Here is a 13,107-nt window from a genome sequence, read left to right as displayed (position 1 = left end):
GTTGCTTTTAATACAAACATGGGTAACGTTGAATCAGACATTTTAAAGACACCAATAGAAAATGCAGTATTTTTAATAAACAGCATTTGTATACAATGACAACTGCAATACTAAGGGAAAGGCTCAATACTACATGGCGATTACAATGCAAAAAAACAACAACATATATTCTATTTCATCCTTTCTTTAAGATTTCTTCTCAGGTTAAGCTATTTTAAGACTATTCAAGGAAAATCCAAATTGTCCCATTTATGTGATTTTTTTTCTTCCCAGTATTGATGTTTCAAATCAGTATTTTGTTTCGATATAGTTTAATTATTGGAATTGGATAGTATCGGTGAAGCGATTCTTTATAGGCCAGTCACAATAACTTTATCGACTTATTGTTCAATAAATAAATACAATATTTATCCTGTGAACATTTTCTTTGCATTTGTTGCCGCTCATTTTTTTTCAAAGATAAACAGAGGTATATTAGCCTCAGGTTTACTGGGATTCTGTCAGCGTCATAAAGTACTTTAAATATGATCCTTTTCCGGGATATTTTGATATATCGCACTTAAAATGTTGTTTTCGCGAAAGGCCTAAAACCATCCAAATAATCTTGAGTAACGTTTTAAATACAATATATCATAATTATTTGTATTTGACCTTGGTGAACACTACTCATACTCATAAATAGCAGAATTTTAAACTTGGCCTGTTTACACTGATCAAATCTGACCAAAATGAATCAAAGCCACATTTGAAACAAGAGTAAATACAGCCAAATTTTGCTTGTATGTCCTAATTTTGATGCAGAGTTTCATTATTAGCTTCACAAACCACTTTAACACTCTGCAAACCTTCTTCAATTCCACACAGAGCTGTTCGGATGTTTAGTCACGACCCATAGACTCCCCTAGAACCCAATCTGTGACGAGTTATCTCCACACACATTCGGTTCTACAGGGTATATATGGGCCATGGTTCTCCTGGTTCCCATGCTCCGGTTCTTCGTGACATTTGCAGCACACTCGGCCCATTTGCTGCTCCGTAATGACAGTATTTAAAACACCATTCGGCCCGTAGCTCCTCATTTCTCACTCAGGCACGGTGTAATTGTTCAACACATATAAGATACATCGGTGGCAGGGTGTAATTTATTGAAGTCATTAATGCAGCCGGAGCGTTTTGATATGAAACACTCGTTAAAATCCACAGCGTTAATTTTGATGAATAGGTGTCATTACAGTAGACTCTGTGGTTTCCCTAAAGAGGAGATAAAACCTGTTGTGAGAAACAGCGTGACGCCAATATCCATATGACATGATCGTATGTGCGGGTATAGAAAGAGTGGGTTTCCTATAGAAATCCAAATGAGTACAGTAATTTAACAGGCGTAACAGAAACAACACGGTAATGAATGGATGCTCTACACAGTGTTCTATTTACACTCTGTTTACATCACATAGTTTCCATTAGAAGTCCATTCATTAAGTGCACTGTAAGTGACAAAATAAGCATACGCAGATTCTAATAAAAGAGATAAATATGAAAGTAATCTACAAAAGATTAAGCCCTGCAAAAAGACATCTTAATAAAGCCTTACGTCATAATGAATAAATAGTTGCTAGCAATATCCTATATCCTAGTAATTATGTAGTTTATAAGCCTGAGTCATTCTTAATAAACTGTTTGTTCATTGTAACTGAGTCTTGGTTCATGCTTTATTAGGATAAGGATATTCAAAGTTTTTGCTTTTATTAATAAATATGTAGAAAACTGTCATTATAATTCAATATTTTTTATTATATTTTCCTTCGTCTCAATATATTCATATTAACAAAATATTTAATTAACAATTCAAATATTTGTGTTTAGTTGCTTTGCTGGTTAAACTGTGCTTTGGTTGATACTGTCCAGGCCGGCTTCTTTTGTGAGTCAAAAGATTGAGCGGCCGATGTGCAGGGAGTTCTATCCAATGGATTTGAGTTGAATGAATATTATATGGTGGACAGTGAGGCATTATCCTGTGTGTGATGATTTATTTCTACTTGAGAGCTTCCCATGCTCTGCTGAGTGTCTTTCAGCGGTGGAAAAGCTTTATTAAGAGCAGTGCTGGCATGTCTTGGCTCTGCTGATTACTGTATATTCTGCACAACATGGCAGAGATTTTTCAGCCTTGGGCTCTTGTCTGGGCTCTGGCAGCACTTGTTTCAGCTGTGTGCAGACTTCCCCTGGTCATTTGGACCAGATGATGGTGGAAAGTCTGAGGCAAACTCCAGAGATGATCAACAGAACAGTCAGATTGGGCTGACTCTGCACAAAAGAGTAAACATCAATCCCATGTTTCAGTTGGATGTGAGTAATGGCATGGCAGCTTTCAGGGCACCTTTAGAGGTAAATACAAATGAGGCAATCTATTGAAGCAGGACAATTAATCCATGCCCCGAGTAAAAAGGACTTTGACCTAATACTTCCATTATTCACCGTTATTCCAGGGAGGCTAAGGTGGAGTCACTGCTGAATGGCCCATGCAGCTTTAGAGGCGCAACAAGAGCAGAGATGATGCGCTTCTTGAAAGAGCATTCTTGTGTGAGAATGTAGCCTAGCTGCTCAGGTCGCAGGAGGGTCAATCTGAAGCGTTGACCGCTGCTTCACCGTTCCATTAGTCCTCGCGCTGGACAGGGCCACGCAGGGGCTCGCACTGGGACCATCCAGGGTTCACGAGCCCATTGTTCCCGCTGTTTCAGAGCTCCTGCCCTGCCCCTCTCTAGTGTATTCTTGTGCACAAGACAAATGCGGAGCGCTTACAAATGCGCAACACCGCGGCACCTGAACGCGCAGAGTGTTCACATATTTGACTGTGGGCTTTGCGCAGTCTCAGTAAGTTTTTATCACTTTGCAGCACCATTTTAATGAAGCGTGAACGATTTCCAATTGGCGCAGTGGTCATTTATTTGGAGCTGCAGTCTAATCAGAAGGATTGCTTCAAACATTGTTCAATAATCGAGCTGAGCCGGGCCTGGTGTTCACTGAGGCGGTGCTGAAGCCCGTTTAAAAGACTCTTATTTCAGATAGTGTGAGCTATAAACTGCTTTGCAGATAAACTATTGAATAAATTGTCCCTCATGTGGAGCTGTGATATAAAGCCATTGAGCTGTGTCTTTTCTTTGAGGGTCGTTTCACTTTTTCATCTTAGACAGGCTGACCGCCGGCTCACCCCTCCGCCCCCGGCCCTCTGCCGGGTCAAAGCCGAGCAGCACAGCAGCCTTAACCCGGTTTAGACATTAACTGACCTCCAGCCCTGCTCCGGCCACCGCTCGGACTCGTATGGGCGCACAGACGCGCCCAAGTGCCCACGGGACCGGGCCGGCATCAGGATACATTTCTTTGTGAAATTTGAAGACAATTATTTGTTTTCGTGATGGTTAAACCAATAGTTTTGTTTTAAGAAATGCCAGATTTGTTAATAGCCTGTGAATAAACAATGATTCTGAATTTGTGTGTTGGAGTGTATTTCGTGTATGACTGTACTCAGCACGTTCTGTTATCACTGCTGTGCCAGGTTTACGTGTGGCTCTTTTACAGCCGCGGTGTGCGCGCTGCAGCAGCCGTATGTTTCATAATGTGCATAACACACACATGACACACACATAACACACACATGACACACACATGACACACACATAACACACACATGACACACACATAACACACACATAACACACACATGACACACACATAACACACACATGACACACACATGACATACACATGACACACATAACACACACATAACACACACATGACACACACATGACACACACATGACACACACATAACACACACATGACACACACATGACACACACATGACATACACATGACACACACATGACACACACATAACACACACATGACACACACATAACACACACATGACACACACATGACACACACATAACAGACACATGACACACACATGACACACACATGACACACACATAACACACACATGACACACACATGACACACACATGACATACACATGACACACACATGACACACACATAACACACACATGACACACACATAACACACACATGACACACACATGACACACACATAACACACACATGACACACACATGACACACACATGACACACACATAACACACACATGACACACACATAACACACACATGACACACACATGACACACACATAACACACACATGACACACACATAACACACACATGACACACACATGACACACACATGACACACACATAACACACACATGACACACACATAACACACACATAACACACACATAGAACGACACACGCAAGCACACAAGCCAGTGCGCAGTGTGTGTGTGTGTGTGTGTGTGTGTGTGTGTGTGTCTGTGTGTGTGTCTGTGTGTGTGTGTGTGTGTGTGTATGTGTGTGTGTGTGTGTGTGTGTGTGTGTGTCAGCCTAAAACACAGACACTAAACACAGGTTACACAAGAAGCTAAGTTATAATAATAAAAAAAATCAAATCAAAAATAACAACAACAAAAACAACAAAATATTACCGTTTCAAATGTTTGGCAACAAATTAAATGTTTAAGGCATAGGGGGAAAAACAAACAAAATACAAGCAGTCTATCGGAATCATTTGTAATTTAATTATGACTGCAGAAACTATACTGTTGTTTTTTTGTTTTTTTATAAATAAAAATGTCCATTACCGTATTGGTAAATGATTGGATGAATTGCCCCAATAAGGACTGAACTGAGTCCAAAAGGAAACCTAAAGTGATATAGAGGCCTGCTGTAGTCTGTTTAAATGGTTATTATTTAAACAGCACTGTGGGTAACTGAGCCGGCGGGGATAATTCAGCCTCTGCAGGTTCGTAAAATAGTCCAGTAAAAGGTAAAAAACACGAGTGAAATGGCGGTCCCAGTCTAATTGAATTAAACCGGAGACTACAGGTGGATGTTTGCGTCTGGCCCGTGAGTCGCGATGACTGCAGGCATTTCATTTCATCACTGCACGATCCCCCCACCCTCCGCATGCACTCCGCACTGCGCGCCCCCCTGCCCCGCACACTCATAACTTCATATCGCAGCCAAATATGAAAAGCATGACTTACATGTAGCGCTGTGGTGTGGCGTTCAGGAGCGGATGTGGGCTCGGGCTAAATCCGTTCGGAGCGCGCTCACTGCAGGCCGGTGTCGGCTCGGCACTGCGGCGCTTCTCCCCGCGACACAAAGAAGAGCATTCTGTTGATTACGGACAAATATCAGCTCCCAATCCCATCTGGCCGCCTGTCGGCTATTCTCTCTGAGTTATATTTTGGGGCTTGTCAAACCACCGGCAATAAAACAGACTTTATTACCGTCACGTGCTCCGTTTCCCCCCCCTGCTCCCACGCGGGTTCATAAATTATTAGGCCCTGCACCAAGAGCCACTTTATTCCATTATGGCGCCAAACGCAAAAGCCTTTTCATCTCAGGGGGCTATGCTCCAAAATAAATTGTTTTAGGTTTGACTGTTTTTGCTACTTTTTCACGAAAGATTTACGCCTGTTTTGTTCATTTTTCTTTCAATTATTATATATTTGAAATGTGTCTACATCTATATTTTTCTCACAAGGAATTTCTGTCACAATAAGCAGCAAATGTTGAATTGTACATGAAATGGCCGTGCGTCAAAACGCTCTGCAGTGTTGTTTTTGCTCCTCTTTCTGTCCTTCCACTCGACGCAGACTCAATCACTGTTTGGCATTTTCCCGGATGTTTCTGGAATGCTTGGGGCATTTGTTTCCTGCTTTGATTTCCGTAAATAGGGAGCAATAAAGCCATAAAGTGCGCTCTGAGAAAACACGCCGCAGAGCGCAGTGTGTTTGTGGCTGTGTCTGTGCGTGTTTGTGCGTGTCTGTGCGTGTTTGTGCGTGTTTGTGCGTGTTTGTGGCTGTGTCTGTGCGTGTTTGTGGCTGTGTCTGTGCGTGTCTGTGCGTGTTTGTGCGTGTTTGTGCGTGTTTGTGCGTGTTTGTGGCTGTGTCTGTGCGTGTTTGTGGCTGTGTCTGTGCGTGTTTGTGGCTGTGTCACAGTGGACGCGGCTCTGCTTGTTTAGCAGCTCCTCTGTGACTGCTGGCTCCATGCCAACAGCACTCACAATAATAACAATAAGAATTGTAATTTTAGTTTATGAACCACACGTTAATGGCTAACTGGTACTAATATGTATCACTGTATTTAACAACTATTTAGCCATGAACTATTTCTCAGTTTTATTTATTTTTTTATTTTTATTTTTTTTGTATTATGGTTAAAAGAGACTGAAATAAAAGCATGTTGTTGTTGTTTTTTTTATATTGTTTCCTTGTGAATGTTTTTATTGCATTGAAACATAGGTTCTTACTTTCCATGGAAATGTTGTTGTGTTGGCTATACTATTCCATAGTATGACATTAAACTTATCTATCTCCAGGAGAAATGTTCAGACAAACGGTTTTTACTTTCTATTTCCTTGGAATCATACAGGTAAATTTCCACCTCCAGAAAGTTACATACTGTTGCTTTATCTTAGTGCTTTATGAACACCTGAAAAACTGCAATAATAGGCTGTAAAACAATATTCACAATGTGCTTCCAGCCTAAGAGTGTCACTGGAAGCGAAACATTAAAAGATCTAAATTCTCCTCTTCCTTTAGTCACTGCTGTTTTAAATTCAAACCTGTGATTTACAAGCGCCGCTTGGCTTATGTGGTAACGCCCCCTAGCTGCCACCGACAGAACAAAACAGCTCCACGAAAAAGCAGCAGAGGCTTTGTTCAGTGTTTGTTCAGGGTAAGTGGGAAAAGGGAATTCTCACGATCCAGATGAAGCTCGAGGGAGGCAGAACGTGCATCACTGCAGATGATGAAAAGCAGAGGGGGCGTGGTACGTGCGGCACAATGGAAGATGAGTGAGTCTTTGGCGCCATCTAGTGTTTAAACAATTAATTCACAATTCATGCGCCACAGCAGCATTCACTGATCGTGAGAAATATATTTGAACGTGGAAAATGTAACATTTAGTCGTTTTAATAAATACAAAAAAGAAGTCGACTGATTTTAGAGCAAAGACATGCAGAATGAACTGATTATATTTTCAGATTGTATTATTCTATCAGGTCGATGGCAAAAAACCCTTTTGTTCCCATAGTGTTTTGTAGATTGGACTTTCTCATTTCAATGTGCATTAAGTTATATTAAACTTTATTGTCTTTCAGAGGGAAATTTGTCTTGGGCATGTCTAATGGGCAAATCTAGTGCATTGTACATTGTCTTTGTGTTGCCTCCACCTGGTGGACTGTGATAACAACTGCAACAATTAAAAAAGGACAAAAGGTAGTATTTAAAGGTGCCCTATCTAACTTTTCTGGTGGTGAGGAGGGTCCGGTACACTTTCTCCATGGAGATGTTATTGCTTTGCCTGTTATTGCTTTACCTGCAATGCCCCACAGCATCTATCTTTTTGATACTCAGTAATGCCTTAAAAAAAAATATTCTTACTGAGTGATGTCATGACTCTCCACTGGAAAGGTTTCATAGTGCATCTTTACAGACCAATATTAAAAAGAGACTTTCAAAAGACTTGGAAATAACTTACGAGGAATAAAAGCTACCTTAAGACCCGGAGCAGCTCTCAGATCATTATTAATAATTCAGTATGTTTATGAATTACCTGAATGATGTGTTAAGGCTCAAATAGATTATTTTGCTGTTAACGCTTCTGTTCCAGGCTGCAAAGGAACAAAACAGGTTATAACACACAAGAGGACCGCATTCAACAGTGTAGTAATAGATCTAATGTTATAATCGAAGTGACTTACATGACACAGAGCTTCTTTTGCACTTCAGCAGCACATCAGAGCTCTGCACAGCGACCTGCAGAGACATGGAGGTTAGGTAACCACTTTGAAAGCAAGCCGTGTCAACACCAATGGATGTGATTAGGTTTCTTTGTTGCTCCTCGGGCTGTCAGTCCAAGATGAGCATTTTACATCAGTGTGATTCTATCTGCTTTTGTCTCTTTGTTTCTCTCTCACACACATTGACACACACTCACATATACTCCCTCACTCTCTCTCTCGCGCGCGCGCACATACACACACACACACACACACGCACACACACACACACACACGCACACACACACACACACGCACACACACACACACACACACGCACACACACACACACACACACACACACACACAGGGTCCCTACATGCCGCATTGCAGTAGGTTGTAAATACTGAGTGCCAGCTGAGCTCCACTGAGCAGCACCAGTGAAATACTGTCTTTGTTGGGTGTATCTCTCACACCCCAGCAGGCCTTGTGAAAGAGGGAAATGTCAAAATCAGAATCAGGGGAAAAGACTGTGTTTGGGCTCCTTTGTGTGCCTGACACCGAGGCTACTCTCATAAAACAGACACACAACAAAAACGCAGAGAGGAGGCGAGGAATCCTCCATCTGTGCATTTGCATGTTCTCATGGTGAGAAGAGCATATCGAAGGGGGAAATGTTTCCAGTTCGACAGCTGTATTTTTAGGCCGATCCACTGCTTTGTCATGGGTGATGCAGCTTATTATGTTTTCATATTTTAGCTTCAAAGCATGTTCTGCATGTCACTTATGCAAACTGTATTCTCTTACACTTTTCTCCATCACAATAAGCTTGCCCCACTTACACTTATCATTTTGTAACATAGCCTTGAATATATATCCAGTTAAGTTTATTTGCTGTCTAGTTAATACACACTAGTTAGTGCATATTAATTGTAGTGGACAATCAAACAATCATAGTCATATTTTGATCATCATTTTCTTAACTATATACCACCTCAAAAACACATACTTTTTATATATAACAAAGACGTGATTAGGCCTAAAAATAAATAAATCGGATTTTCCTCAATAATACACTTATTAATCCACCCAGAAGCTTTCAGTTACCACATTTCAGACTTTATTTGTTTGTTAGTTCATATCTAAAAAATTCACAGTGTGCAAAAGAAATTGTTTACCTAGTCGACTTATTAAAAAGTAATTGCTGACTCGTCGACTACTAAAGTGATGGTTTGTTGCAGCTCTAGTGCGTATGGCTCGTCACATCTGGATTCCCTTAGCTTACGTAGCCTGCCCACAGAAGCCCATCTCCCTCCTCCGCGCCCAGAACATTCCCGGACAACGTCACATAAACGCCAAGACACAGAACGAACACCTGTTTGTCACATATTAATATCTGTGACGATGATCTCTCTGGATGGAGTCTGCATGTCCTCCCCGTGTTACCGTGGAGTCTCCGGCTTCCTCCCACCATCAAAAGACATGCATGTGCCAGGCTAAATTGGCAACTTTAAATGGACTTTTAGTTAATTAATGTGAGAGTGATTGTCTGTGTGTCTATGTCTATGTGTCAACCCTGAAACGAGCAGAGTGAACCCCGCTTAAGGCCCAAAGTCATTGGAATAGGCTCCAGTCACCCGCGAGTGGTAGAAAATGATTGAACGAATAATATGAAAATGAAGAATAGAAGCGCGGTCCCGATGACACATGACACACACTCGGACCTCTCTCAGAACAGGACACATTACGTCTAACAAACTGTCTATTTGGAATATTTATACAGCAAAGAGAATGTGCAATGGAACAGAGAAGAGTTTGTAAATGTGATTACCGTTCATGGAGGCGCGCGGGCATCAGGAGCATCTCTGGGCGCGGGAGGAGAGGTGGCTCGGAGCCTCTGCCCTGCACACGCACACATGACCGTTAACGGCCAATGGCGGACATTTTCAGCTCGTAAAAGCGGGTTATGGCCTCCGCGCGCGCGTGTGTGTGTGTGTGTGTGTGTGTGTGTGTGTGTGTGTGTGTGTGTGTGTGTGTGTGTGTGTGTGTGTGTGTGTGTGTGTGTGTGTGTGTGTGGAGCAGCTGCTGTCGTGACCTCAACAAACATTTGATTTATCCAGACGCGCCATATTGGAACAGGCCTCGACACCAATGCCTTTTCTATGGAAACGTACAAATCGGTGCTCTACGTTCAGGACAATCGCAGGCCTATGATTATGGCTAAGAAGTTTGGCACAACGCGTTTTTACACTAACCCAAAAGAAAAAAACATGCGTTATACGGTATTTCATAAGATAACTTGCAAAGGGCCCAATGCTGTGTTTCAGATGACGTCACAGTGTGCTACAGGCCAATATATGGGGGCAGTTAAAGTGAATACTTGTTAAACTGCAGATTTTTGTTGTGTAGTGAGTTCTGGGCTCTAGTCACTGATAAATGAACATGCTAAACATCTGTGAATTTACCATTTAGATTATTTATGACATATGTCTCTTGCCCCTTGTTTAGCTGTATGACGTCATCACATTGTAGAATCTGAAAACAACCGATCGGTGCTTGTTTTCAGATTCTAGAATATTATGATTGATCACGTTGTACTTTGCCATAAAATATCCTGAAGGTAAACCTGAACATTTACTATATTAGTGACAACAGAACCAAAAAGTAAATCTGCATTTAAACAATAGGGCATATATATTTTAACTGTCCCATCTGCATTAAATGTTATTAGAATATAGAATGAGATGTCACCTGAAAGCCAGAAAGAATATTTTGGTCAGATATTTCATCATTTAGGCCTATAATTATAGACACAAATCAGAACCCGGTTGAAGTGAGGCTCGTGCAGCTTTCAACCAACTGCAATTCGATACAACCTATACTCCAAATTGTAAGATATTAGACAACCTTTATGTGTCCCATAGTGGATTCCCTCAAAATACGTTAAAAAAATAACAGTAAAAAGCCCAATACCCACGCTAAATACACAATGCGTATAATGCAGGCCTGGATGTTGGGGTGTAATTTAGCCTGTGGTTCAAAATACAACTCGAGCCAAATTATTGAACGTGTTTTTTTATTATTAATTTGAAGTTGTTGTTTTTTTATGTAGCCCCACCCACGAATTGCGCAATAATAAAACATTCACGTCAGTGCAGGACGCAGGGATTAGGATTTGAAAGCAGAGGTAAAAGAGAGATGCGACCTCTGGAAGAAGAGAGTTTTTCTTTCACATAAAACCAGCTTCTATTCTGCAAAAATAACATGCATGAAACAGGCTTTTCTAAATCACGGACCACACGGTTTCCCCCGTCGTGAGTCCCACGTGACTGTGACTGGACATTTAGAACATCTTCACCTTTGGTTGGGGATTTTTGCCTTGCAGCCTTGCCTAATTTAATTGTGTTTTATTCTATTTTCTATATTGACAAATGTGTGTGTATAAAATAGCATTAGAGAAGGGCTTCTCTTGACCTTCTTTTCCCCCATCTTGTCCACCATCTTAAAAAAGGGAAGTCTTAAGCTGCTCGATGTGCTGTACATAAAAATAAAGCTGTAACGCACTTATTTCCAGTCAAATTAATCATTCTGGGAAGCACCAGGCTCAGTTTGTATCCCAAACCCACAAATACAATACTCTAAAATAAAATGAAAAGTGTATAGGACTTTTATATGGATTCTTTCTGGACGTGCTTTTTTACAACTAATTTTTAGTAAATTTGCCTTCAACTTTTAAAAGACCAACAGATGCTCATTGTAGTGTACGCCCATCCCTCCAGAAACCAGATTTACACATTCATTGATTAAAGTAAATCAGACATCAGAGTCCAAAACTACAGGCTCCAGCAATATTTGTTCTCCAGAGGGTTCAGGAACAGCTTCCGTTTTAAATGAGGGTCATTTTTTCAGGCGTTTTCGGGAAAAATAATCCCAAGCAAAAGGTTAATAAACAAAAGTACTTGTGCAATAATCTGTGTTATCTGCTTAATGAGAGGACCTTAAAATGTCACTAAAAGAGATGTTTTTCAGACACTGACAATAAAAAGAGGCCAAATTGAAAACTTCACATTGCGCCTTAGTCAAGATAGCTAGATCTGTAGAACCATCATTATCACACCGACAAGAGAAATCCATTTTCATTTTCAGCAGAAGAGGAGGTTCAAAAACAACATTTGAAATAAAAAAAAGAAAACGCTCCACGCCGTAAAGCGACACGGTAAACACACATTCTCAACAGTACGCAGCACGACTCTGCCATCTAGCGGACACATGGCGCACCTGCACCTTCTGACACTGCTTAATGAATGGCAATCTAATCCCGAAGGCCTCAAGCAGACCAGGAAATAAAACTAGCACAAAAGAGTTCAGTCAAAAACATATGCTTCCCCCAGACACGCTTTCCCCCCGGTCACAACTGTTAGTGTAACGTGCGCTCACAACGAGCCGTGCGCATCGTCACCTGGAGGACAATAATAAACTATTTATTTGCACACTAAATACAAACGACTACACCCTTCCCTCTTGTTTCATGTAGTCTGCATTAATTGTTACTACGCTGTGGTGAATTTGTTTTACAGCAGAAGTTGAAGAGGGAACGCCATTTAATCTGAGCGGCCATTACGCACGACGCCTGTTTAATTATACTTCTCACATACTGATGAACAGTAGGCCTCAACAACAAGCTACGTGCTGTATAGTTGTGTTTTTTACACAATACATTTATTTTGTGTCTATAATATTTTAGTTTGTTAAGATGTTTTTGTTGATATTACTTGCTGTATCATGGGCCCTTTAAAAGAGAGTAAGCACACACATGGATGAAGTGGAAAATAATGTGATTTAGCCTCAGAATATCGTAAAATGTGAAAAATCAAGATCATTTGGCAAATAAAAACACACCGCTGTTTGTGAGTAACATCAGAGCATCTTTAGGAAACATTAGCTGATGCATTTGACCTGATTTGTTGGTTTAATATAGTAATAATACACGCGTGGCCCTTTTGATGAAGGCGAAATCTTGATTTTGGTTTTGCTGCACAAATAATGGACCGGTGATAGTTCTTCACTGAAGCCACTGATGTATGCATTAAAGGCTACACATACTATTGTTTATTTAACTCAACATCGATTTAGAAGCTTATCAAATATTGTTTTCCACTTGTTGTTAATGGAGTGCAAGCTAATTGACATGTTTGTCTCGTGAATTCAAATGTGTAGCTTGATTTTCGTTAAAAACAC

The sequence above is a fragment of the Eucyclogobius newberryi genome, unplaced genomic scaffold (genome assembly GCF_026437365.1).
Source record: "Eucyclogobius newberryi isolate DKJ021-1_F unplaced genomic scaffold, fEucNew1.0.hap1 SCAF_8, whole genome shotgun sequence".
NCBI lineage: Eukaryota > Metazoa > Chordata > Actinopteri > Gobiiformes > Gobiidae > Eucyclogobius > Eucyclogobius newberryi.
The sequence above is the reverse complement of the archived record's forward strand: the minus strand, read 5'-3'. Positions refer to the sequence as shown.